General features: G+C 36.1%; 3 long non-coding RNA genes across 3 annotated transcripts in view; all 3 read left to right on the plus strand.

Annotated features, from left to right (window-relative positions):
• LOC309641535 overlaps nt 1-27,419 on the plus strand; it is a 352,162-nt gene that overhangs the window by 170,264 nt on the left and 154,479 nt on the right. The gene's annotated exons all lie outside the window — the stretch shown is intronic.
• LOC309641461 overlaps nt 1-27,419 on the plus strand; it is a 275,557-nt gene that overhangs the window by 117,199 nt on the left and 130,939 nt on the right. The window lies entirely within an intron of this gene.
• On the plus strand, nt 90-21,931 carry LOC309641552. The gene is made up of 2 exons (XR_014252685.1): nt 90-12,166; nt 12,488-21,931. It is a non-coding gene; the product is annotated as an uncharacterized lncRNA (long non-coding RNA).

The following is a 27,419-nucleotide window of genomic DNA, read 5'->3' on the forward strand; positions in this document are numbered from 1 at the left end:
CCTTTCAAACATCTTGTGCCCAAAGAAGCAATAGAATCTCCACAATATCGAGATTACCCATATTCTAGGAGAAACTTTGTATCTGGTCATTACTTTTGACTGCACTTTAGACAGGACAGTTAGGAGAGACATTTGCAACAAAAAGCATATCTGAATTTATAACATCGTATGTTTCCAAAAATCTAGAAATGACTTTTGCCATTGGATGGCAAGACTCATGTTGCTGGTGCATTCATTTTCTTCTCTTAAGGATGGGATATTAGTACTATTCTTGAATTTAAAAAAAAAAAAAGTCTCAGGGTTATCTAAGTAGCATACTTCAGTACTTAAGTGCAGGTTTGAAGGTCAAATCAAACAGACCTGAGTATTGATTCCAGCTTAGCTACTTACTCGATATGTGACCTGGGAATATAGCCTGAACTCCATGAGTTTCAATTTCTTCATTTGTAAAACGAACACAACTCAACTACCTTGTTGTTGTACTGAGGATAAGAAAGGACAATTGTAATTTGAATAACACGACACTGGAAACAATGCACACATTTAATGAATAGCTGTTTTCATCTCTTATGTAGAGTAAGGAGGACAAACTAGAAAAACTTTACAGTTTCCTCCAGTTCTTTCTAAACTTTCCGTGTTGCCATTACAGAGGTTCCCTTTTCCATAACAGCAGGCCTTCCTTACAGGTCCTGAGGAAATAGTAAAATGTGAGACAGTCAGTCTGATTGACGGAATCCTAATGATGTCATAGTATCAGTCAACATTTGGGGAGCTGAAGTTTGGGCATTAGCTTATCTCACAGAATAAACTACTCCCCATTTTAGCATCCTCAAATCAGCATGTGAAATTGGTTTGTGCTTCAATTTCATAGTTGTTTTTCAGAGGACTTTTTTCCTAATTTCTCCTTTGTTTTCACTACATTTTATGATATCCATTCTACTCCTTATTGATAGATTAGATAATAGGTATTATATACATTAGAATGAAAACAATCTTGGGAAACTGAAGTTTAGGTTTTCTATATTAGCCCACTTAATTTACAAGGAAATGCAAATGCAAGAGAATACAGAATATCGATTGTAATGGATGCTGTGATGTGTTACCCAAATCCTTCAGGAATGAGGCACTCATTATCCCAGATATCAGGAATGTCACCTGCTGACCTGTCATGGCTGAGTCCTTTGCTGGTCTCACAAAAGTTTACATTTCCCTCCCCAGAGGCAGCCTGCTAATAGATTCAAGGTTCTGTGGTCTGGCCGCCTCTCCTGAATTTAAGGCAACTTTAAAGGGCCATCCCAGTTTCAGAGATTCCCATGGAATTGTCTAAGCCTCTCTTGTAATATTTCCCTCTGCCCAATCATGCCTCCTTTGTCTTAATAGGTATTGCTCCCTATAAATGAAGCATCTACATGCAACTCTCTATTTCAGAGTCTGTTTCCTGGGAAACCTGTTCTAGCACATCTATTATTATCAAATATTGAAAATAATTGGGAAGACATTTTCAACAAATATGTTTAAAATCAAACACTCTGCCCAAACTTGCAGTCCAAAGTCATTCTCCCAAATGTTTTGAAGTCACTCTCATCCATATGACCAGACTTATATTACCTCAGTCACCTGCTGCAGATACAGGAAGAGAAGGAATGCAGAATCCAGGGCATCTGTGAAATTAGGATCTTATCTGGGTTTTATACAGCTCCTAATAAAACCTAGAAGACCTGTGAATAATTGGGGAATTTGACCCTCTCCATTTGTAAAATGGTTGACTGTTCAATTTGCCTGTGGATGACGTGTGGATCATACTGAGACTGCTATATAACCTCACAAACTCCATGATGAGATGTGATCACAGGAAAGTGACACGTTCCTGGGAATCCCATAGAGGCCAAAGGAAAGTGGCTGCAGCCAATTAAGTATCATGAGTAACTGGAATATTTGATAAATGAGTTAGTGTTTATTCTCCCTTCTGGCCATTCTGAACCTAAACACACCTGGTGAGGTGACTACCTTTCTATTGTCAGATGCCTACTCAGCCAGGGCCCAGGGTGCAAACAGTTGGTGCTTATACCAGAAAGAGAAAATGTCAGCTAAAGAATGATCCAACCAGTTAACATAACTCCTCTTACCTATACATAAGTACACAGGTGAGAACTTAGCTCAACAAGAACTACTTGAGTGTAATAGTCTAATAATACAATGCAGAGAAGCATGAGACATAAAGTAAATGTCTAGCTGTTATCCAAATATTTGGACTCAGGTACCATTTGTATTAACACACCATTGAGAAATCTAAAGAGCTTTTGTTATGTGAGTTATACATATTAATATTTACCATGTGAGGGATTAAAACTGAGAAATTTTTAAAAAATATTTACTTATTTTGAATTACAATAATAAACCCAGCACATAATATACATAATACTTTTATTTCAAAATGTTTTCCAAAACAAAAAAATTGGTGAGAAGAGTGGCATATCTAGTTTTGTATTTAATCTTTTGCAATATGTTGTTTAGAAGCATGTGAAGACAATCTGGCCTCATGTAGATACATAGATGGAAAAAAAGGAAGGGCTATTTTAATAGATAACTGTGGATATTCTTTGATATTATACTGCAACTTGATATGATAGTTTCTTAAGGCTACTTGCAATGTAGAATCTGAAAATATATCATAAACCCTTCATACTTGACTATATTAAAACTATTTGACTAACTTGCATTTTGGATGGATCTTTTACCCAGGCATGATTTTATAATATCATACATTGGAAGTTTGTAAAATATTGACTTATAGAGTAACACAAATATTCCAAATGTTGACACACTTATGTGTCAATAAGTGTGTCAACACAATAAAAAAAATCACACTTATGAATACTCCCACCCATCTCATGAGAAAAATATTTAAGTATTGGGAAGCTACCCAAATTAAATATTTTCCCAAATTCTAATTCTTAAAATTAGAATTTTAAATTTCTTTTTGACTTGAAAGCTCAGATCTTATCATTGACAACAAATGTCGCATTTTTTCCTTGAAGTGACAAGTTTAGCTGGTTCATTTTCAATGAAATATCTGCCAAATACTTGAGCGTGAATAACCAAGCTTGTCTGCCAATCGTTCTTTTAAGTAAAAATGATGTTCCATGGAAAATGCAGCTAGTTCAGCTCACAATTCAAACAATCATGTGAGTGCTTTTCTCTGAGACAAGAATCATGCTTCAGTGTGTAGCAGAATTTCCTTTTACACCCTTCCCATTTTTTCACACTAAATATTAAAAGGAGACAGAATAAAGGGCAAGGTTTCATGAAATTAATAATTCTTACTGCCACATCAACAACATTTTTGAGGGAAATTGACATTGCTTTTTTATTGAGTACCTGTCAGTGAAGAATATGATGACTTGTTATAGTTCCATGTTACTGCCTTATTTCCTGGTAGGGCACCAGCAGTTTTATCCACCACTGCTTTTGCATCATCAGTACAAAAGTTATTGCAGTGGAAACAACAAATAACATCTTAGTATTTATATAAAAATAGTTTTGACCTTGCAGAGTCCTGAAAATGTCTCAGCTACACCCAGGAGATTCTTGGATCACATTTTGAGAACTACTGCTTTAGATCAGACTTAGTTCAAGGGCAAAAACCCCAGAATTTTGGGTGAACATTTGACATTTGTTAGCGTTTCATATCCTACCAGGGCAAAAAAGGAGAGTAAAAATTCAAATCCCAAATATCCTACTCTGTTTTCTTTCCATCCAGTCACAAAAACGAATATAAGGTTGAAATTGGAAATGAGTTTAATGGATGTAAACATTTTTTTTTCCCTTGTGGTAGCAGCCTTATAAAATATACCCATTCAGCCCTTTTCATTTATCCCTTCTGAAGATGAAAGTGACCTACCTACACAGCTGGCTCAGTCTTGTCAGCTCTAATGCCCACTGCCTTGCAGTCTTAGATATCTTGAAGATAAACTATTGCAACAAATCCTTTCACAGAGTGCTTCTGTGTAAAATATCGTTTTTTCTCCTCCCAAAAATGTTTCTTTCTATCTAAGGCAAATCTAAGGCTGCAGTGTAAATGTCCCCCTTTTACCTTCTCGTGAGGTCCATGTAAAGCAGCTAGTCAATATGCTCATTATAATAGCCAGACGTATATTTAAACTGATATTAAGTCACCCTTCAGCTTTCCTGCTCCTGCAGCCTAAACAATCCTAGTTATAAACTTTTCTTCTCAGGTTTTATTTTCCTACCCTTTTATCATTTTTGTACTCTTTGCTGGACTCTCTCCAGTTTTGCTGCATTCTTCTTAAAAGTGTTGAGAACAAACCTGGACAAGATCCTTTAATCAGGTCTCCACCAGCGCCAATACAGAGGAAATATCACTTCCCAGACCTGGCTTGTCATACTCCTGCTAATGTATCACCGAGTTAGCCTTTTAAATAACAGCACTGTTTTGCAGGCTTGTATTCACTCTTAGGTTTGCAATCACTCCAGACTTCTGTTGTAGCTGTGCTTAGGCAGACAGCCCCTATCTTTAATCTCTGCATTTTGTTTCTGGCTTCTGATTTTCACATCTTGCCCTTGCCCTATTTTACTTCCCTGAGTTTTTCCTGCCAATTTCTCTAATTTATCAAGCTCACACTGAACTATTTCTGGCTTCTAAGATGTAAGCAATACCAACCACTTAATGTCATTCACACATGCTCTCGATTCCATCATTCTAGACATTCATTTAAAAACTTCGGCTTGATTTTGGGCACATTAGTTTCAGTTATACAGAGAGAAGTGCAGTAGTTAAAATGGGCTTTCCAAAGTCACCTCCTTCCTACTTTTTCACTACTCAGAAAGTACAGAGGTGCCCATACCACCAAAAATAGAAATAAGCAAATCTCAGTCTCGTTATACATTAGAAATCCTACCACTGGGAGGAATATCAAGGTAAGGCTAAGCTGCTGTATAAAAGAGACCAAAAAATACAATTGCTTATAGAAAATAGAAATTAATCTTCTCTCTCATCATATACCTTGGGTAACAGGCAGGTTAGAAATAAGAGTCTAGACCCTTTTCCATTCAGAGATGCAGGTTTCTTCCATGTTGTTGCTCTATTATCCCTTAGAATATTGTCCTCATCTGCATGGTTCAAGCGAAGTCATGCTCAGCTTGTCAGAAGAGGAAAATAACATGAATGTGAGCACACCCATGTCCCAAGGCCCAGATCTAGAAATGGTGTGTAGCACTTCTACCCATCTGCAGGTAGAACTCTTCTACCCGGAGTTCCATCGGCAGGGACCTAGTTACCTGCAGGGGAGGCTGGAAAGCATATTAGCATTATTAGAAGAAGATGAAAGAATGGATTTTGCTGGACAATTGTAGCCTCTGCCCCCGACCGTCTGGATTAATTTAAATGGTATTGTCTATTACGCCCAGCATGGATCCTGTTGTCGGTCATGAAAAATAACCCTTCTCTCCAGAAGTGATTACCAGCCTTGTTCATGAAGCTGATCATAGCCTTCATTTAAAACCACTCTCCTCTAAAGGCTAAATCTCTACACATACTCTTTCCATGGCATCTTTTTTTTTTTTTAATTTTTAATTTATTTATTTTTATTTTTTTGGCTGTGTTGGGTCTTCGTTTCTGTGCGAGGGCTTTCTCTAGTTGTGGCAAGCGGGGGCCACTCTTCATCGCGGTGCGCGGGCCTCTCACTATCGTGGCCTCTCTTGTTGCGGAGCATAGGCTCCAGACGTGCAGGCTCAGTAGTTGTGGCTCACGGGCCTAGTTGCTCCACGGCATGTGGGATCTTCCCAGACCAGGGCTCAAACCCGCGTCCCCTGCATTGGCAGGCAAATTCTCAACCACTGCGCCACCAGGGAAGCCCTCCATGGCATCTTAACCAACCCTGCCCTCTCTTATCCAGCTGAGTGTACCATAGCTTGTGTTTGCTTGAAAGTCCCTAAAGGTGAGTTAGGGCTCAGATTTGGACTCAGTGTGGTGTGTCTGCCACTGAAGAGAAAGCCTCAAAAATTTGGGCTGTATTTATGCTCCATGGTTCTGAGCCTGAAGGGTACAATTTAATTTTTGCTCTTTCAGTTTCATCACCTATAAGAATCACTTCACTTTTTTCTAATGACTTTGAGACGACTAAATGTAAACAAAGGGTTAAAAGTCATGGCAATGTGTTTGTATTACTTAAAAATTCCAATCAGGTAAAGATATAAGGACAGTTTAGACCAGTTATTCCAAACCCATTCTGTTTGCAATGCTCAGAGCCCTGCCTGGAACTGACAAGAGGAATGATGAGGTCTTGGATGGGATGCCAATAAAGTGATGGCTGGCTTTGATTACAAAAATGAGCACATTATTAATAGTCACCAGAAACAGAAGACCCCATATTCACATGAGAAGCATCAGCCGCACAAGGGACAGGCTGCTGACCACCTGGAGGCGCACTGTGGACCACACTCTGAACAACTGCTCTAGAATTACTAAAAATGGATTTAAAAAAATCTCTTAGAAATGCATCTGGCCTATTGTTTGAGCCCTTCCCCAGCTCCCCCCAAAAAAGACTGTGCCTGATTATTTTTTGCATGCTAATTCAGCTGTTTTATTTTTTCCCCCCTGCTTTGCCATTATTTCTTAAAAGTGTTACTCACAATGCCCTAGGTTACAGCAACCCAGTTACGTTGGAAAATGGCAGTTTGGGCATACTCTGGTTCTTTCTATCTTCTTCCCCTCTGACTAGCTCACCTCATTACACAGTAAGTCAGTGATTCTATGACACAGGGAGAAAAGTCTTCCTGAGCTAGTCAATTGATGCTTTTATTTCACTCAGGGAAAACTTATCAAAGGAGACAAGGAGCCCTAAATGCAGCAGATATTTGATGCTAGTGGTAAGCTTATATTGTTGCCATAGCAACCTTGTCATTAAGGATGTTTCAGCATTTCCTATTAACCTCTATTTTCAGAGGTTTATAACTTCTTGGTAAAAATTCCCTCCAGGCTAAAATTTGGTATACATGATCTCAGACATGCCAGGTGTCAGTGAATATATACATATATAGTATCCATTTTCCCAAAGAAAGCTTGGTGAATTTCCAAATGAATTATCTCATTTTTCATAGGCTACAAATTCATTAAATTTAGTGTTAACTTGATTATTTTTAAAAGATTCTTATGGCAGCACAACTAAGCACTTGTAAGATTTAATGTTTGCTATTGCTTTCTTTCCTTTTACTTCACTGGTTGGCATGGTCACAATGGTTTTTGTCACTAAGAGAGACTCGCACTGGCTCAAGATCAGTGCTAAATTCGCCTAAATAGAGGCAATTAGAAGTGGACACTATGGGAATCTGGAGTTCATATTTTACATTTATCAGAATATAGGGAATAAAAAAGAAATCTAGTTGGTTGTGCAGTGTAGGAGTCGGGGTGATGGAAAAGGCAGGGACTAAAATCTGAACCCACCGTCTCCTGTACAATGGGGCTACATTTTCTTGTGATCCCAAGGAAGAACCCGGCTGATTCCTAAGAATTAGAAACCAATTCCTCCTACCCCAGTTTTAGAATTGGGTAACACCCTAGTCCAGGATTTGTTTTGTTTTGTTCAACAGATTTTGTTTTGTTTTGTTTGGTAATTTATTAATAAATTTTCCAATTTTAAAATTTTTTCTTAACTTTTTATTTTGAAGAATTTTAAACCCATAGAAAAGTTGTAAGAATAGTAGAAAGAACATTCACCTACCTCTTACATTAACAAACTGTTAACATTTAAATAAACCATTTGAGTGTTGTTAACATAATTATACTTTAGGCCGAAATATTTCAGCATGTATCTCATAAGAATAAGGACAGCCTTCTATGTAACCACAAAACAGTGATCAAACTCAGGATATTTAGCATTAATACAATTATCTAAAATCATTCTTATTCCATGTCCTCAACTGTCCCACTTACATTCTTTCTAGCTTTGCTTTCCACCTAGGATCCAATCAAGGATCATGCATTGTGCTGAATTGTCATATCTCTATATTTTCCTTGAATATTGAATATTTCTCTGATCAATTTTGTCTTTCATGACATTGGCATTTTTGAAGAGTTCAGGTCTATTGTATTAGAATCCAGAATGTTCCTCAATTGTTTCTTCATGGTTACATTTGGGCTAATCATTTTTGTCCAGAATACTAGATTGGTGATATTTGTTCCTTTTCAGTATCAAATCAAAAGGAACATGATGCCAATGTGTCCCATTATTCATGACCAATTCATTTCTTAAAGTTTTATAATTATTTAGTCCATTTTGTGTTTTTAATATAAGGTATTAAAACTTCCCTTAGTAATGGTCATTTATTCATTATGTTTACAGCTGTATTTGTGTATTTTTCCCCATGCCATACAATATTCTTGACATCCAGGTTCATCAATCATTACATGATTTTTATTTTATGTCAATGGGACAGATTCCCAGGAGTGAAATTACTGTGTCAAAGGGTATGTGTACTTTAATTTTAATACAGTTTGCTTGATTGTTTTAAGGCTATGTGTCAAAATGTCCACTACTAGTATATGAGAGACTTATTTTACATACCCACCAGTAATAATATTGATATTCTCAGTTATTTTAATATTTTCTTCTCTGGTAGGTGTAAAATGATGATACCGCATTAATACTTTATTGTTTTTTTGAACTAATGTGTTTGGGCAGCTTTGTATGCTTATTAGCTATTTTGATTTGCTCATCTATGACTTACCTCTTTACATTATGGCCTTATTTTTCTAAAACAATTTTTATTGCTATACAGTGAATTTGTAAGAGATATTTGCATATTAGAGATACTTTCTTCTTTTTTCTGTCATAAACTTTTTTTAATTTCAGTTTTTTGCCAATTGATATTATGTATGGTATCACTTGTCATTCAACGATTTTAGGAATATTTTTATATAGTCAAATATGTCTTTTTTTCTTTTGTTTTATAGCTTCTGTATTTCCAGTTTTAGAAAATAGATCATGCCCATCCCTGGATATTATATGTAATCTCCTAGATTATTTTGCAGGAAAGTTTTTGTTTTACATTTTTAAGACTTCAATGTAGCTATAATTTTATGAGGTACAATACGGTTTAATTTTATTATCTTTCAGATGAATGGCCATTTAACAAATTTTTTAATAGCACAATTTACTAAAGAATCTTTTTTCTCCCATCTGAATAGAAATGCCATGCTAATCATGTTAAATTTCCATATGTACTGAAATCTATTTCTCCATTTTCTTTTTCTTTCCACTGACTTATTTATCTCTTCATATGCCTATATCATGTGGATTTGAATACATCTCCTCCCACTTTAAGGTATCTATTCTGATTTATTGGTGTTTAGCTGACAATTGTTCTCAATTATTTCCTTAGCTTGGGGTATATGGGCAATATTTTTTAAATTATTGCATATACACAAAAATGTTTTTTACCCTAACAGGTGAATAATAACGTGTCTGTTCATAGGACTATTGGATTGGATTCCTGGCCTTAGAAATCTGTAAAAAGCTGTAGATAATGTTCTTTCTTATAACTTGCAATATTGCAGATAAGAAGTCTGAAGACAATCTGATTCTTTTTCCTTTATCAGAAACTTATCCTTTCTCTCCAGAAATATGTAACCTGTTCTCATTATTTTTAGAATTAAAAAAAATAAAATTAGCTGTGCATGTCTATCCATGTGTCTTTCTAATCATTCCTTTCTGAAGCACAGTGAACCCCTTCAATCTAGAAATTCAGTTCTTTTTGCATCTTAAGGAATATCTTTAATGGCTTTTAAATTATTGCCCATCACCCATTTGTTCCTTTTTAACTTATCTTTTTTGGAATTTGGATTAATCTTATGCTAAGTTTCCTGGATCTAGCCTCCAAGTCTCATATCCCACCTACCTCATTGCCTTTATTTTTCTTTTTTTTAATTCACCTTCTTTTTGTTCGGACTTTTAAAATTAAAATGTATTCTATTTGTTTTTCCAAGTCACCAATTCACATCTCAGCCATGACCATACTCTTCTTGAACAAATCATTCAGATTGGAAATTATTATTTTATGTCCAGCAATCTCACCCATGTGTGCGTGTGTGTGTGCATATGTACAATTTCAGGTTACATTTGCATCTTCTAAGGTGTTCTTACTGTTCTTCTTTGTCAGTTCACGCCTATGTCCCCGACAACAGTTCTGAACCAATGGGTTTAACTGAATCAATGTGGCTTAACGGTTCTGACTGATATTATCACAGATTGCTGAGCACCTAGACATAGTATGATTGATTTTCCTTCTAGACTGATTGGTAATTGGTCTGGTTTTTATAGGATCCTAATTAGCAGCACACCCCAAAGTGAGAGAAAAGAAGTAGTCTTTATGTAGGCCAGCCATATAGCACCAGACAGGCCTCAGGTGCAAGAACATACGATCCACCCGTTCATCTGCTTCTTGGCTTCTTGAAAGTACGTACCGTGTACATTAAAGTGAGACCAAACTTGAACTTCTCCTGAGAGAGCTACACTCCTCTGTGAGCCAAGTCATTCTAACTATGCGGTGCTATATAACTTTTTCCTTGGCTTCTCTGATTTGGATCTCCAGCTTCTTACCAACCCCGAATGAATAAAACCCCATATAAATCCTCTCTATTGGAATTACAGTGGATTCTAAGAAAAACAAACAGATTAAAATCAATAGAGGGGGTGAAGCAAGGTAGCCCTATATAGGCTGCAAAGTGCTGAATCCCTCCTATCTGATTTTTTTGCAACTGTTTGTTTTAATTCTACTAATGTTTACCTTAAATTTTACAAGGACATGCTTAAATTTATATTTATCACTGGAGTCAGTTTTAAAATTTTTCACTTTCTTTGGTAAATGTGAAGTTATTGAGATGTTTCTAACTCTCCAACACACCTTCTCAACAACACTCTTGTTTCTCATTTGAAATCATAAACTCTATGACTTTTAGGTTTGTTTCAAACTTCAAAGAAAAACCATTACCAATTTTTAATCAGATTCAAAATACTATTAAATTTTATTTCAATATAGTTAACATATTTTATTGCTCAACCTGTCAGTTATTTTCAGCCACAATGTTTTCATTATAATTTGATTCCTATTTTCTCAGTTTGGAATAGATATCCTGGCAGTTTAATAGTTTACCCTGAAAAGAACACAAACTGGATGGCATAGGATTAAAACCTTGCACATCAAGGAATTGCTTTTTCCTGTCTACATAAATGAATGACAAATTGACTGGATATATAATTCTTGGATCAAAACATTTTTCTTCAGAACATTAGAGTCATTGATCCATTTTCTTCTATCCTGTAGGGTTGCAGAAATGTGGAGACATGTCTGATTGTTCTTTTCTTACACAGAAGAAAAGGGCTTTTTTGCCCCCTTCATGCTTGCAGAATTCTCCTAAATCTTTGAAGTTTTCAATTTCACTAGGCCATTTCTAAGTATGATTTTATTTTTAAATTTGTCTGGAATATGGGATGTACTCTTGTTTTTTAGAGCAAACAATCTCTTTAGGATTGAGAATAATGTCTTCCCTTTTATTTGCGTATGTTGCTTCTATCTATTCTGTTCCTTCTTTCTAAAATGTTTCATTATGTACAGCTTGGACTTTCTGAGTCTGCCCTTTATGCACTTACACATTTCCTTCTGTTTTGTTCTTATCCATTCGTTTCCAGTGTGTCCTGTAAATGTTTCCTAAATTCTTCTCACAGCTTTTATTTTCTAGGATGTACAATCTGCCAGAAAACAGTCTTGTTTATCCTCACAATATAGCTGTTTCTGATGGCTTTTCTTGCCCTCTGGTTTTGAATTTTTTTGTTGCAAAATTTCCAGATTAATAAAAAAAATTGACATTCAGATATATCTAAGAGTATATGATGAAGCATTGCAGTTTGAAGCCTGAAAACATCTACGTTTCCATTGTGTTGCTTGAAATCTTGAACTGATGGACGAAGCGCCTTGTTGGTCCATGAAGAAATTTTGGGGTTGAGGGTTAGGCAAGGAACCTAAGGGTCTGAGGATTTGGTAGAAAGTAGTCAGCCTGCTAGCAGAGAACTGCTTATTTCTGAATGTTACGTAACTTAGAAAACATTTCTTTTTTTGTTTAGGCCACTGCTCTTTTCGACTCCCTTTAAAGGTCTCTTGGGCTTCCCTGGTGGTGCAGTGGTTGAGAGTCTGCCTGCCAATGCAGGGGACACGGGTTCGAGCCCTGGTCTGGGAGGATCCCACATGCCGCGGAGCGGCTGGGCCCGTGAGCCACAATTACTGAGCCTGCGCGTCTGGAGCCTGTGCTCCGCAACAAGAGAGGCCGCGACAGTGAGAGGCCCGCGCACCGCGATGAAGAGGGGCCCCCACTTGCCGCAACTGGAGAAAGCCCTCGCACAGAAACGAAGACCCAACACAGCCATAAATAAATAAATAAATAAATAAATAAATAAAAATTAAAAAAAAAAAAAAGGTCTCTATATGGATTATAGAGCCAACCTGCTCAAGTTTAAATGACGACCTTGTTTCTTAACTCATTTTGTGGACTTTAGGCAAATTACTCAGGGTCTATGTGCCTCAGTTTACTCATCCATAAAATGAGGTTACTAATAGTACCTATTTCATGATTTGTTAGGATTAAATAAATTACTAAGTCAAGGTCCTGGCAGGCAATGATCTCTGTATAAGTATGTCTATCATTATCTTTAGCTTTAGCATAGAACTTATCTCTGTCTCACACATTGTGGATAACTACAGAAAAGCTTCCAGGATGGCTGTTTCTTTGTTGTGCATGTTTGCAAAAGACTCTTCTTATCATTGTGACCACTGACTTTTTGGAGTAGACTACACTGACCAAAAGTCTGGGTCATGTCTCTATTAAGGTCTAAAATCTTCAAAAGACAGTTTAGCTGGTGTGCTTCTGGACAGGCCCTTACCTGATATTATTGCCAGTTCACCTCCATTTTTGATGGCAATATAACAAAGGATCTCTAGGGTCTTCTACTTATTATCCAGACTGTACAGTTTTCCTATAGAGTGGGATCTATGTGTTAATATCTCCCTTTGAAATGAAAGGAAAACTCTTTTTCTACTTATATCACATCTGACACCAAATATGTGGATTTTCCATAGCAAGCGATTCTCAGCTGGATGTTCTACAATTTCATTCAATTCTGATCCTAACTAACCCAAGTTAGTACAGACTCCAGAGGTAAGGGTTCAGTTCCACAGGGCTTTTCCCACACTTCAGATGCCAATTACAAGTTATGGGTTCCCTGGTTACCTACACTTCTGTCCAACTTGGCTACAAATCAGGAGTTCTCACGATCCCCTCACTAAGACATTATTTTATTATAAGTGCTTTTTATTGATCTTGCATTTTTGTGTCATACTGAGGTATCCTAATCATGACTCAAACTTACTACCTCTGATTACTGACACATCACTTCCTTTAGGTTTTTCCCCAAATTTCTGGTAAAAATTTGACTGTACCTAAGATCAACGTTAATTAATCCTTAGTCTTATAACCTTAACCATGTATCTCTGGAAACTGGCAATAGCTTTTAACTATTAAACTAGATTAACTACCAAGTAGCATTGTTATTTAATACCTATAGGCTTTCTAAAAATAAGTCTTAAGAAACTGGATGTCGAGGAGAATTGGGATGAAAAGTAATTCAGTTTGCAACTCAAGAGTGAGGTAAGAGATTGAAAGCTTTTCTTAAGTTAATCAAATCATCTATTACTGGATAAATTTAATTCTCTGGTTAATATATCTATCCTAGAAAAACTTTCTCTCCTAATTGTGCAACTCTGACTTCAGACTTTTGGGGATCAATGCCTTTCTGTTTTTTGGCCTTATTCTAATAATCATTGTGTTCAGAGCTGGCCCGTCTCTGTTTATTTGTACCTTTGATCTAATAGTTGGACAGTGATGGTAAAAATAATTCTTGTCTCAGACATGGAGTAATAACTTTAATCTGGGAGGCAACTGAATGCTGAACTATAAGTCAAAACCACAGACTACAACACCCACAAATGTATTAAATGATTGACCTACATGTGTTAGTCCTAGAGTGATGTCATATTTAAAGACTCATTATCAAACTGGCAAACATGGGTTTGATTCTTTTTTTTTTTGGAGTTAAGGTTCATTTATTATTTATTTATTTATTTATTATTATTTTTAAATTGGGGTATAGCTGCTTTACAATATTGTGTTAGTTTCTGTTGTACAATGAAGTGAATCAGCTATATGTATACCTATATCCCCTCCCTCTTGGACTTCCCTCCCACACACCTTATCCCATCCGTCTAGGTCACCACAGAGCACCGAGTTGAGCTCCCTGTGCTATACAGCAGGTTCTCACTAGCTATCTGTTTTACACATGGCAGTGCACATACGTCAATCCCAATCTTGCAATTTATTCCACCCCCCACCGTGTCCATATGTTCATTCCTTGTGTCTGCGTCTCTATTCCTGCCCTGTAGATAGGTTCAATTGTACCATTTTTCTAGATTCCACATATATGCATTAATATACGATATTTGTTTTTCTCTTTCTGGCTTACTTCACTCTGAATGACAGACTCTAGGCCCACCCATGTCTCTACAAATGACCCAGTTTCATTCCTTTTTATGGCTGAGTAATATTCCATTATATATATGTACCACATCTTCTTTATACATTCATCTGTCAGTGGACATTTAGGTTGTTTCCATGTCCTGGCTATTGTAAATAGTGCTGCAATGAACATTGGGATGCATGTGTCTTTTTGAATTATGGTTTTCTCAGGGCACATGCCCAGTAGTGGGATTGCTGGGTCATATGGTAATTCTATTTTTAGTTTTTTAAGGAATCTCCATACTGTTCTCCATAGTGGCTATATCAATTTATATTCCCACCAACAGCGTAAGAGGGTTCCCTTTTCTCCACATCCTCTTCAGCATTTATCGTTTGTAGATATTTTGATGATGGCCATTCTGACCAGTGTGAGGTGATACCTCGTTGTAGTTTTGATCTGCATTTCTCTAATAATTAGTGATGTTGAGCATCTTTTCATGTGCCTCTTGGCCATCTATATGACTTCTTTGGAGAGATGTCTATTTATATCTCTGCCTATTTTTTGACTGGGTTGTTTGTTTTTTTTGATATTGAGCTTCATGAGCTGTTCGTTTATTTTGGAGATTAATCCCTTGTCAGTTGCTTCATTCGAAAATATTTTCTCTCATCCTGAGGGTTGACTTTTCATCTCGTTTATGCTTTCCTTTGCTGTGCAAAATCTTTTAAGTTTCATTAGGTCCATTTGTTTATTTTTGTTTTTATTTCCATTTTCCTAGGAGGTGGGTCAAACAGGATCTTGCTGTGATTTATGTCATAGAGTGTTCTGCCTATGTTTTCCTCTAACGGTTTTATAGTGTCTGGCCTTACATCTAGGTCTTTAAACCATTTTGAGTTTATTTTTGTGTATGGTGTTAGGGAGTGTTCTAATTTCATTCTTTTACATGTAGCTAGCTGTTCAGTTTTCCCAGCACCAATTATTGAAGAGACTGTCTTTTCTACATTTTATATTCTTGCCTCCTTTGTCATAGATTAGGCGGCCATGGGTGTGTGGGTTTATCCCTGGGCTTTCTATCCTGTACCATTGATCTATATTTCTTTTTTTGTGCCAGCACCGTACTGTCTTGATTACTATAGCTTTGTAGTATAGTCTGGAGTTGGGGAGCCTGATACCTCCAGCTCCGTTTTTCTTTCTCAAGATTGCTTTGGCTATTCTGGGTCTTTTGTGTTTCCATACAAATTGTAAAATTTTTTGTTCTAATTCTGTGAAAAATGCCATTGGTAATTTGTTAGGGATTGCATTAAATCTGTAGGTTGTTTTGGGGAGTATAGTCATTTTCATAATATTGATTCTTCCAATCCAAGAACATGGTATATCTCTCCATCTGTTTGTGTCATCTTTGATTTCTTTCATCAGTATTTTATAGTTTTCTGCAAACAGGTCTTTTGCCTCCTTAGGTTGGTTTACTCCTAGATATTTTAATCTTTTAGTTGAATGGTAAATGGGATTGTTTCCTTAATTTCTCTTTCTGATCTTTCATCATTAGTGTATAGGAATGCAAGAGATTTCTGTGCATTAATTTTGTATCCTGCAACTTTACCAAATTCATTGATTAGCTTTAGTAGTTTTCTGGTGGCATCCTTAGGATTTTCTATGCATAATATCATGTCATCTTCAAACAGTGACAGTTTTACTTCTTCTTTTCCAATTTGTATTCCTTTTATTTCTTTTTCTTCTCTGATTGCCATGGCTAGGACTTCCAAAACTGTGTTGAATAAGAGTAGTGAGAGTGGGCATCCTTGTCTTGTTCCTAACCTTAGAGGAAATGCTTTTAGTTTTTCACCATTGAGGATGATGTTTGCTCTGGCTTGTTGTATATGATATTTATTATGCTGAGGTAGGTTCCCTCTATGCCCACTTTCTGGAGAGTTTTTATCATAAATGGGTATTGAATTTTGTCAAAAGCTTTTCCTGAATGAGATGGTCATATGGTTTTTATTCTTTAATTTGCTAATATGATGTATCACATTGATTGATTTGCATATTTTGAAGAATCCTTGCATCCCTTGGATAAATCCCACTTGATCATGGTTGTATGATCCTTTTAATGTGTTGTTGGACTATGTTTGCTAGTATTTTGTTGAGGATTTTTATATCTATGTTCATCAGTGATATTGGTCTATAATTTTCTTTTTTTGTGTGGTATCTTTGTCTTGTTTTGGTATCAGGGTGATGGTGACCTCATAGAATGAGTTTGGGAGTGTTCCTGCCTCTGAAACTTTTTGGAAGAATTTGAGAAGGATGGGTCTCAGCTCTTCTCTAAATGTTTGATAGGATTCACCTGTGAATCCATCAGGTCCTGGACTTTCGTTTACTAGAAGATATTTAATTGCAGTTTCAATTTCATTAGTTGTGATTGGTTTATTTGTATTTTTTATTTCTTTCTGGTTCAGTCTTGGAAGGTTGTACCTTTCTAAATATTTGTCCATTTCTTCCAGGTTTTCCATTTTATTGGCTTATAGTTGTTTGTAGCAGTCTCTATGATCCTTTGTATTTCTGCAGTGTCAGTTGTAATTTCTCCTTTTTCATTTCTAATTTTGTTGATTTGAATCCTCTCCCTTTTTTTTCTTGATGAGTCTGGCTAAAGGCTTATCAATTTTGTTTCTTTTCTCAAAGAACCAGCTTTTAGTTTCATTGAATTTTGCTATTGTTTTCTTCATTACTATTTCATTTATTTCTGCCCTGATTTTTATGATTTCCTTCCTTCTACTAACTTTGGGTTTTGTTTGTTCTTCTTTCTCTAGTTGCTTTAGGTGTAAGGTTAGGTTGTTTATTAGAGATTTTTCTTTTTTCTTGAGGTAGGATTGAATTGCTATAAGCTTCCCTCTTAGAACTGCTTTTGCTGCATCCCATAGGTTTTGGGTCATCATGTATTTGTTGTCTTTTTTTTCTATTCATTTTTTGATTTCCTCTTTGATTTCTTCAGTGACCTCCTGGTTATCTAGTAAAGTATTGTTTAGCCTCCATGTGTTTGTGTTTTTTACAAATTTTTTTCCCGTAACTGATTTCTAATCTCATAACATTGTGGTCAGAAAAGATCCTTGATATGATTTCAGTTTTCTTAACTTTACTGAGGCTTGATTTGTGACCCAAAATGTGATCTTTCCTGGAGAATGTTCCATGTGCACTTGAGAAGAAAGTGTAATCTGCTGGTTTTGGATGGAATGTCCCACAAACATCTATTAAGTCTATTTGGTCTATTGTGTCATTTAAAGCTTGAGTTTCCTTATTTATTTTCTGTCTGGGTGATCTGTCCATTGGTGAAAGTGGGGTGTTAAAGCCCTCCACTTTTATTGTGTCACTATGAATTCTCCTTTTATGGCTGTTAGCATTTGCCTTATGTATTGAGGTGCTCCTATGTTGGGTGCAGAAATATTTATAATTGTTATGTCTTCTTGGATTGATACCTTGATCATTATATAGTATCCTTCCTTGTCTCATGTAACAGTGTTTATTTTAAAGTCTATCTTGTCTGATATGAGTGTTGCTACTTCAGATATCTTTTGATTTCCATTTGCATGGAATATGTTTTTCCATCCCCTTACTTTCAGTCTGTGTATTTCTCTGGGTCTGAAGTGGGTCTCTTATAAACAGCATATATATGGGTCTTGTTTTTGTATCCATTCAGCCAGTCTGTGTCTTTAGGTTAGAGCATTTAATCTATTTATATTTAAGGTAATTATCGATATGTATGTTCCTACTACCATTCTGCATAAGATGAGAGAAGTATAGAAATTGGACTAATGAATATGAGGATTCTATTTTTAGGCAACATATCACAAAATCACTGTTAGAGCTGTGCATGTTTTCCACTGCACAACTCATCTGTGAGCTTTGTTTACAGGCTACAGTCTGAACTTAACAAAGTTTATTCTTAATCAAAAAAAATTATGATGTTAGAAATGTGTCATTTATTGAGTTCTACTCTATGAAATACATGCTTTTTATATCATGCTATGGTACCTAGATCTTAATTTCCTCCTTTGGGTATAAGTACGCAGTATCTAGTACTTAGTAGGTGTTCAAAAAAAAGAGTTTTTTGTTATATGGCTAGATTAAATACTAGGTGCATTCTATAGTAAGACATTAAAATTCAGGAGAAAGAGAATTGATATTTGTCTAATAATAATATTTTCCAAGAACTATACTGGATACATTAAATAGTGTTTTATTTAATTCTTACAACTAGCCTAAAGAGAAAAGCCGTTTTGCAAATTTAACAGATCAGATGAAGAATCAGGGACTTCCCTGGTGGTCCAGTAGGTAAGACTCCATGCTCCCAACACAGGGGGCCCGGGTTCAATCCATGGTTGTGGGACTAGATCCTGCACGCATGCCGCCACTAAGAGTCTGCATGCCACAACTAAGAAGCCTGCATGCTGCAGTTGAAGATCCCTCATGCCACAGCTAAGACTTGGTGCAGCCAAAATAAATAAATAAATATTAAAAAAAAAAAAAAAAAGCAACAAAGAGGTGGTCAGCAAGTAAATGGTTGTGTCAGGATTGAACTCTAGGCCAGAAGCCAAAGTTTGGGTAATTTTCCAATGAATTGAAAGGAAATATAACCAAGCTTACCAGTTGTGATGGTTAATTTTATATGCCACCTTGACTGGCCATAGAGTGTCCAGATTAAAAATTATTTCTAGGTGTGTCTGTGAGCGTGTCTCTGGATTAAATTAGCATCTTAATCAGTGAACCCAGTAAAGCAGTCTGCTCCGTATGGGAGAGTATCATGCAATCCGTTGAGGTCCTAAAAAGAAATTGAAAGATGGAAGACGAAAAAATTCATCCCTTCCTGCATGATTGCTTGATTTGGAACATTGATCTTCTCCTCTCCTTTACGCTCCTGGTTCTCAGGCCTTTGCACTTGGACTGATTTATGCCACTAGCCTTCTTTGGTCTTCAGCTTGTGGATGGCAGATCATGGGATTTCTCAGCCTCCATAATTGCATAAGCCAATTCCTGATAATAAATCTGTCTATCTATCTATCTATCTATATCTATCTATCTATCATCTATCTATCTATCTATCTATCTATCTATCTATCTATCTATCTATCCTATTGATTTTGTTTCTGAAGAGAACCTTAACTAATAACCACCCTTAAAAATTTTACTAACAAAGAAATAATTTTTTTTAATAGTGAAAGTGATTTCTGAACATGTACATGTGTTGGTTTCCAAAATATCCTAGCTGCAGTTGCTGGTTTTATGCTTTGGCATATAAGGCAGTAGCTATGAAATTCCTGGGCTCTAAGTGCCACCTCAAAATTTTCCATCCACCACATCATTAGCCCTCATTAAGAACAACATATAGATCATAGCTGGAAACCATACAGGGATACTAGGGATCTTGAAGTTTAGAAATTCTAAAGAAGAATTTTAAAACTTGACCTGAGCTAATAACCATTATCTACTGATTAATAGATAATTAAGTTAATAATTTAGTAATAATGTTTTTAGTTTCTCTTGACTGTGGAAGGCAATGTGATGTTCCTAAATGAGCCCTACAAAGTTCTGATTTTCTGGATTCAAGTCTCAGTTCTACCTAATTTAATTGCCAACTAATCTCAAGTAAGTTGTTTAATCTCTCAGAGTCTCAACTTCCTCATTGGTAAAATGAAGAAAACATTTGCCTGAATGAGTTATACTTATATACAGCATTACTGTGGATGGAATCTTAATTTCTTTACTCCTTGCTACATTTGAATCTATTCCTGTGTTGTTTCTATGTCTTGTCCTCCCTTCTACAAGGAGTAATTTGTTTACTTCTAGAAGATAGCACCTGGGACTTCCCTGGTGGCGCAGTGGTTAAGAATCCACCTGCCAATGCAGGGGAAATAGGTTCGATCCCTCGTCCAGGAAGATCCCACATGCCGCGGAGCAATTAAGCCCATGTGCCACAACTACTGAGCCTATGCACCACAACTACAGAGCCCACGTGCTGCAACTACTGAAGCCCATGCGCCTAGAGCCCCTGCTCTGCAACAAGAGAAGCCACCACAGTGAGAAGTCCGTTCACTACAACAAAGAGTAGCCCCTGATCGCCGCAACTAGAGAAAACCTGCACACAGCAAAGAAGACCCAACACATCCAAAAATAAATAAATAAATAAACAAATAAATAAATAAATTTATTAAAAAAAAAAAAAAAAGATAGCAGCTTCCACCCTGGAAGTTGTAGAATCAATACACTTAAGGTTTTCTTATTCAGCAGTAGAAAATGGGGAAGAGATTTTAAAAAATGGTATAGCTTATGTTTTTCCTCATTTTTAAACTACTAAATATGAAAATAATCCTTTAATTTGCTTTATTATTTAGTGATTTATTTTAAATATCATTATGTTGTGAACTCGCTGTCTCTATATTCAGCCCCATGGCAAGAATGTATTATTCGAACTATGAGAAAGAACTCATTGTGATTGTGTCCCTTGTATAACCCAAACAACTGATATATACTTGCAGTATTGTTTCAGAATATTTTAATATTTTCCAGGTACTCTTTTTCCCATCTAAATTATTTTAAATATTTTTTATAAAATTCCAAGACTGATTTTTGACTCTACTTTCAAATCAGTTCTTCCTACCACCCACCTCAAACTGCATCCCCAAATTTCTCATGAAAGGTAAATTGGAAAAAGGATTCCATATGTAGAAACCTTAAGTAATTAACTTTCTTTAAGAAGTATTTTTTAATCTGTCCCAAACGTATGTAAGCCTAATTGATTTGGTAAGGTTTGGGCTAACAGGAATGAGGAGTCCTTCTTGCTTTCTTTCTCCACAAATCATCTAACCTATTGATAGTGCTTCTTAAATATGAATGTAAACTCACCCCACTGGAACAATTTAAATTCTGCACACTATTGCCACTTATTTTATTAAAACAGTAGACTCTTAATTGGTCTTGACTTCAGTCATGTCTCTCTTCAATCAGTGTAATCTTTTTAAAACACAAATATGATGATTTTACTACCCTGTTTCAGTGACTCCCCTTTAAACTCAGGATTAAATATACCTTAGCATGAGGTCTAAACCTCTCTGTAGACCTTGAATTTCTTTCCATTTCCTTTATAACCTCTTCCTCTTTTCTTCCTTTCAAAACTTATGCCCTGACCAGAAATACTAAATACTGTCAGTTCTTACACCATAATGTGATCTTCACTCCTCTGGAAAATATCTCATGTCTATCTCTCCCCTTGCGCTGTGTGATGCCTACTTCTTTTTTTTTTTTTTTTTTTTTTTTAATATTACCTCTTCCTCACAGCTGCAGCAAAGCAGAGGTTCTTCTTTTTTTTTTTTTTTTAATTAATTAATTAATTTATTTATTTTTGGCTGTGTTAGGTCTTCGTTTCTGTGCGAGGGCTTTCTCCAGTTGCGGCAAGCGGGGGCCACTCTTCAACTCGGTGCGCGGGCCTCTCACTATCGCGGCCTCTCTTGTTTCGGAGCACAGGCTCCAGACGCGCAGGCTCAGTAGTTGTGGCTCACAGGCCCAGTCGCTCCGCGGCATGTGGGATCTTCCCAGACCAGGGCTCAAACCCACGTCCCCTGCGTTGGCAGGCAGACTCTCAACCACTGCGCCACCAGGGAAGCCCGCCTACTTCTTGAGGATGATTTCATTTAGATTTTACCTCCTTTGGGTAAATTTCTTGAGTGGCCTAGGCTGATTGGTTTCCCATTCTTGTGCACCACGTGCATACACACTCCGTAGTGCTTGTTTATCCTTCTGTCTACCCACAGCACTGTAAGCTCTCTGTCACATTCCTTATTGTATCTCCAGTCCTGAGAATGATGCTCAGTAGATATCCACCATTTGCCCTCTCAATCCTCTCAAAGCTCTTAAAACCTTGCCATATGTTCTGGAGATTGATCCATATGGACTGTATCGATGGGCTTTCTTAACATGGGTTTCAGTTGGCTTCTGCTAGAGATACTGTGGCATGAGATCAGAAAAGAGTGAAGATGAGGTTTGGAGGCTCTTCCTACCTAGTCACCTTGGCTCCATTGCTTCCCTCCACGAAAGGACATAGCTCATCTCAGCTCTCTTTCCAGGACCTGGCAACCATTCCTTCCCATTTCTCCTTCAGATCTAGAGATGGTAAAGAATAAGTATTTATTTAATGAATTGAAATAAAATCACTTCATTTAAAATTTTTCCCCCTCTGGTGGATATGTTTCCTAGAGCAAAGAAAGAAAATGAGTTTTCTCAGGTCTGACTGCCCATTAATTGGCCACTATATAGAGCAATATTGTATACTTAGATGGTATACAAATGAACATTTCATATTTTAATAATCACTTATTTCAATATATAGTAGAAAAACTTAACTAGCATATCAAACCCATGGTTTGTAGATATTATAGAATGATATACATTTTCCTTATAGACTACAATTGAGTGAAAACTTTATAAATTAAGAAAAAAAGAAATCCTAATTAAATACCATTTACTTTGCTCCCAAAACTAATTCTGGGAACAATGATAGCAACAACAAAGTTTTGTTACTCTCTGGAATTTGGAAAATACTGGCATAAAGAATTTTGAGGCTGCTTCTTAACTCATGCAGAAAAGGGTGTGATTAATAATGTCTGCCACAAACACTGGAAGGAGAAAACATTCACGCTCCAGGTGAATGTCATGTCTAGAGTCTCACCCTTCTTTTACCTTGGTCATCTGGGAAGAGAATTTCTAGTTTTAATAACTTGCTTCAGCTGTTCTACTGGATCTGGATATCCTAAAATAACATTGCCAGGTACAAGGGTGGAAGAAGGTACATTTCTACTTTTGACAGAAATCCATCTATCTGTTCCTATTCCTCCAGAAGTTGAGCTGAAACTCATTCAACTGCCCCAAAAGGAACAAGTACTCTCCTGAATTATTAGACCCTAGCAGAATAACAAAGATCTTGAAAGAATCATCAATGTTATTATTGTAATTGTGTGAGCAGAAAAAGTGATGCTTCCATCTTTGGAGTCAATGACAATTGAAGATATTGTATGTTCATAATTTTGACTCTGGTTAAAAATCTATAGATTGTTAGAATAAATATTACAGGATTATGGAATGGGAGAAACTCTATGGCTATTCTCCTGAATGGTGACTAGGTTTATAACTACAGGCACACCATACTAGGAGTGAAACATTCAGTAGGTCCAATTCCACAGAGACAAGTATTTTATTTACTTGTTTATGTATAACTTATACACCACCTGCCTCCAAAACATATGTTACACCAAAAAAAAAAAAGTAACAATAATGTACTCTTGATTGTTTTTGGAAGCACAGTTAAAAGCTCTATTAATTAATTATACTTAGTATTTCCATCCCATTTAGTTTGGCTATGATCACCCAAAGACTACCACAGCATAATGGATCCTAGAATACTTCCAGACACATAAAATGATAGGATAAAATGCTTAAAGTTAAAAAGCAACAACAATAACAAAACAACTTTAGGAACTGATTGGTCCAATTAGCATAGCTACATTGATTCAATTCACTCAGTAATTCCAAACAACCTGTTTGTACATAGTAACAAGCATTCGCAGACAAATACCTTAAGAACTCAAAGGGTTAAAATAGAGTTGTAGGTGGGAGAGGAAGGATGAATATGGATCCAAACTATCAAGTGATTGTCTGGTTTCTTACAGTGGTCTAACCTGTTTAAGAGAATAGAATCAGCCACAGCTATTCCCATTTTAAAAGACAGGAGCTTAGTTGCTTAATGCTCATTACTCTATATAGAAATCCATTTCTCTCTTTGCTGTCTCTTTAGGAAATCTTTGCTTAATAATGCTCAGTAAATTAGGCCTCCATAGGCTTGGCTTTATCCCACCTTGCCAGTTTCTTTTCCTTTTTGTACCTCTGTAAAATATCTGCTTAGAGTCTCTGATTTGAAATGTTAATTAAGGTGGGCCTGGCCTCAGGTTACAGTGTATATCCCCTTTTACATGCAAAGGAGATATGCTAACTAGGTTACTAAGAATCTGGGGGCCAAGAGGGAGGCTTCCAGAGGACAACAAAAGTCTATGAAGAATGGGGCACTTCCCAGCAACTCTCAGGAGGCAATCGGTAAGAAAGTGTTGGCTGAAATGAGTTATCTAGCACACAGAAGGGTCTGGTGTTGATTTGGCGTTTTTTTTTTTTCCTTTCGTAATCTCTTAATGTTGAGTTTATATCCAGTTATTATAGATATAATATGATTTAATTCATGTTCAAAAAAGCCAGATATGTGAATAATCCTATCTACTGATTTTAAAACAGATAAATAACATTGAATCTACTTGAATTCAAGACAATGATCTCAAGATTTTAAGGTTTCTGAGTGGGATATTTGTTTCAAATCTTCTGGGCCACCCTGAAAACCTAAACGTGATGCCTATGTTGATCTGAAAAGAGAACATCTGTATGTCTGTGTGTGCTCTGAGAGTGAGTGTGTGGGCATGAATGAGTATGTGAGAAAATAGTGTGTATGGGAGTGTGAATGCATTTCGTATACAGTTATTCTAGCAAGCAAGAGTTAGAAAGGCAGAATCTACATTTAAAAGCAAGGACACCGTAGATGTTAACTTTAAATCATCTAAGATGCAACACAAAGAAATAAATTAATACTGTTGTGTAAAAAGTACCCTAAATTAATCTCCAGAGACATGAATTACAAAACACATGCAAAAGTTGCACCTTTAATTACTGTGGTGGAACCTTTGAGATTTTGAAACATTTATTTGTATAAATCACTTTCATAGTTATTATGTAAAGTTGTTTCAAACTCTTTTGATTATAATGTTGCAGATGAGAAATGTTAGTTTCATTATTCTCATACTTGAGATATTTAAAGTTCTCCTGTCTGTGAGCATGGGCACATTTCATCTGCTGAGCTGTAGCGGGCAGTCATTCCAGCACATACAAAAAAAGGGAGTATTTAGCAAGAAACATTTTCTTGTGGAGGTCAGTCTTAACTCTCTTTTTCTTTTCTTCCCAAAACAACAGTCTCTTTTCCTTGCTTTATAGCAGGAGTTCATTGTGTGTGAACTATACACCCTTCAATAGCCACAGATGCCCTGCAATCCTTCAGTGTTTGAATACAGCGGTCAATCATGTATTTTAGGCTCTCTCCTTAATTCTTGAAGGTTGACTAGCTCTCCCCTTCATGTTAAAGTCATTAAGGATAAAACACTTAAGTGAGTTGAACAATTGGTATTTTAGGGCATATGTTTGAACAAAAAGACAATGTAAAACACCCAGTGACAGAGGAGAGCTTGTGTTTTTCACTCCTCTTCCCACCCCTAATTAAGAATAACCTGGTCTAGATAAATAAATAAATAAGGTATGTGGTGGGAATGGGGGGAGGGTTTTTCTAAAAGAAGGTGAAGGAGAGCTAAGATGCTTATGACATTGGCAGCTGACACATTATACTGATCCCCTCAAAATGCTGTTTTAAAAAATCCATTTAGTTTAAATATGAAATTTCAGCCCGCAAGCAAGAAAAATAGCCCCTTTTTGGAATTTATTAAATGTGTCTTTTTAAAGAAAGACAAATTAGTGCAATTTGGAGAAGGGTAAGTGATATTTTTTGACACCCAAAGAAATGAAAACTAGTTTCTGATTGAGATTTAGAATTATTTTCTTTGAAAGTCTATTAAAAAAAATTCCTTTCTTACTTCATTATTTAATTAATATCATGTTTTATGCAGCTAGCACGATTCTTTGCTTTATTTCCTGGCTACTGCTGATGATGCCATGTAATACTTTCAGCCAAGTTAGGGGAAATGAAATTCAGCCCAGCCTAATTAGCTTGTGACTGTTGGAGCTTTCTTTTACTATTCTCCAAAACCAAAGTATAGTAAATTTAAACAAATAGGTAAAAAATTCAGAAATTATCCTCCATTTCTTTCACTTAAAAATATATCAATGCTACTGTGTAAAATACCTTTAGCCAAATTCAATAATTCTTTATTATTTATTTATTGAAGTATAGATGATTTACAATGTTGTTTTAGTTTCTGGTGTATAGCAAAGTGATTCAGTTATGCATATATATATATATAGTCTTTTTCATATCCTTTTTCATTAGAGGTTATCACAAAATATTAAATATAGTTCCCTGTGCTATACTAGTAGGACCTTATTGTTTATCTATTTTATATATAGTAGTTTGTACCTGCTAATTTCAAACTCCTAATTTATTTCTCCCCCTCGCTTCCCCTTTGGTGACCATAAGTCTGATTTCTGTTTGTGAGTCTGTTTCTGCTTTGTAAATAAATCCACGTGAATCATATTTTAGATTCCACTTATAAGTGACACAATAATTCTTTATTTGATACATCATAAAATAAAGTTAGTCATGACAATTGTCACTTTCTTTTTGGTAGTTATAGAAAAATCTCATTCCAAAGTAGGCCACACTTCCAGAATGTATAAGCTTACTTTCCCCTCCATGGCTGACTCGTTAGGCTATTACTTTCCCAGTCGCTAATAATAATGATCCTGCCAGACTATTCCACTTCACAAAAAATATTTAAATAAAGTTCCTTCAAGCACAAATGAGATGCAGCATATTTACATTTTTATTTGATGAAGCCTACTCCTGTTATCTTTGTTCTTAATTTGGTCTCAAAAGAATTAGCAGTAAGAGGAAAAATAGTCTGTAAATATGTATGAAATCAAATACAGAGGGTAAGCTAAAAGGTATTGACTGCCAACAGAGCTTAGCTGCAGGAGGCAAAATTTTCTCCATAGTTTTCTTCTTGGCTGGAAACACATTGCCTTCTATCTAGATTATTTAAT

The sequence above is a fragment of the Balaenoptera physalus genome (genome assembly GCF_965194825.1).
Source record: "Balaenoptera physalus genome assembly, chromosome: 1".
Classification (NCBI taxonomy): Eukaryota; Metazoa; Chordata; class Mammalia; order Artiodactyla; family Balaenopteridae; genus Balaenoptera; species Balaenoptera physalus.